The sequence below is a fragment of the Mandrillus leucophaeus genome, unplaced genomic scaffold (assembly GCF_000951045.1).
Source record: "Mandrillus leucophaeus isolate KB7577 unplaced genomic scaffold, Mleu.le_1.0 Scaffold358, whole genome shotgun sequence".
Taxonomy (NCBI): Eukaryota; Metazoa; Chordata; class Mammalia; order Primates; family Cercopithecidae; genus Mandrillus; species Mandrillus leucophaeus.
The window spans coordinates 1,124,789-1,126,640 of NW_012103787.1; positions in this window are offsets into that span (position 1 = coordinate 1,124,789).

The following is a 1,852-nucleotide window of genomic DNA, read 5'->3' on the forward strand; positions in this document are numbered from 1 at the left end:
TTCCTCAGCCTTCCGAGTAGCTGGGACTACAGGCGCCTGCCACCACGCCGGGCTAATTTTTTTCTTTTTTTTTTTTTCTTTTTTTTGTATTTTCAGTAGAGACATGGTTTCACCGTGTTAGCCAGGATGGTCTCAATCTCCTGACCTCGTGATCTGTCTGCCTCGGCCTGCCAAAGTGCAGGGATTACAGGCGTGAGCCACCGCGCCTGGCCGAACCATAGTAATTTTTAACCCTAGTGATATTTTCTTTTTCTAGATACCCACTTACCATCGTTTTATAAACAATATAGTTAAAACTTTTCTATTCACAAATATTAGTTTCAAGGACACACTCACCAGATGTCTACTTCAATGCAACATTTGAGAATTTCATTTCTGTAAATAGCACCGTCATTCACTTAGAAACTGTGCTTCATTATACATTTTTCCCTTTATATTATGTTCTATATCATTTTGCTTATTCGTTTTTTCAAGTCATGATTTTTCTTCAAGTTTCTGCTTAAGTATCACCTCCTTACTGATTTTCCAACATTATCTGAATAAGTAAGTAAACACTACTCTGTAACTCATTGTATCTTTGCCTATCTTTATCTGAATTGATAATATTGTATTTTAAAGATTTACGTATCTTCTTTCTTATTAAACCATGAATTCCTTTTGGGCCAAGCTTGAGATCACATTTTTATGAAAACTGACTTTATGCAAACTATTTTACTCAGCATTTTATCTAGTTTACATTATTTGACACAATGATGAATGACATTTTACCTCTATACAGGTGAGGTATGGGATTATGGGGATAATAAATTTGTTCAAAGACTTGCTGGTCTTTGAACCACAAAGTCTATTTGACCCACAACATGTGGCTCTAGCGATCACATTGTTTATCATTCAGCTGTATGATTTTACAAACAAGGCAAAAAGTATTTACAGAGGAAATCAGAACATAAAGTATCAAATCAAATGATATGAGGCCAAGAATGGTTATTCCACTTTGTCCAAAAGTTACGAATAATTCTACTTCATTCAAGAGATAATATGTTCTAGGTCTTTTGTAGGCTCTGTTATTTTTAGACTGAAGGAGTTAAGAAAATGTTAGAAAATGGTGTAGAAATGTATACAGGTAGTAGGCAATACTTATAAGATTTAACAATATATGCATTTGATCCAAAGAAACATCATTTTACACTTAATTTATTCAGTTTATCAGGTGTGAAGCATATACTTTGTCAATCCCACCTGTTCCAAAAACATTAGATTTATCACTAGTTCTGTCTACTGACCCTACATGCTATTAATTACTCTATGAATTATCTGATTTGCATATCAGTTAACAGTAACAAATATTGAATTCACAAGGTCCTAAACAAATAATTATTTAGTCATTTTTACAAATTAAGCCAGATTATTTAACAGTACTTAATTATTGCTTACCCTGTATTAGATCTTTATAGGTAGTGATGAAATAGTGGTGAACAAAGAGTTATGGTGGTATCTGGCTGCCTGAAATCTATATTTTAATAAAACCTAAAGATATTAAATCTATAAAAATAAATATTATAAGGCTAAAGAGGTATCATAAGGTGTTATTTTTCTTTTTATAAATAATTTTAACTTTTATTTTAGATTCGGAGGTACATGTGCGGGATTTTTTTACCTAGTATGTTAGGCCATTCTTATATTGCTATAAAGAATTACTTGAGACTGAGTAATTTATAAAGAAAAGAGGTTTAATTGGCTCTTGGTTCTGCAGGCAACACAAGCATGATACTGGCATCTGCTTGGCTTCTGGGAAGGCCTCAGGTAGCTTTTACTCAAGTTGGAAGTCAAAGCAGGAGGATGCAAGTCACAT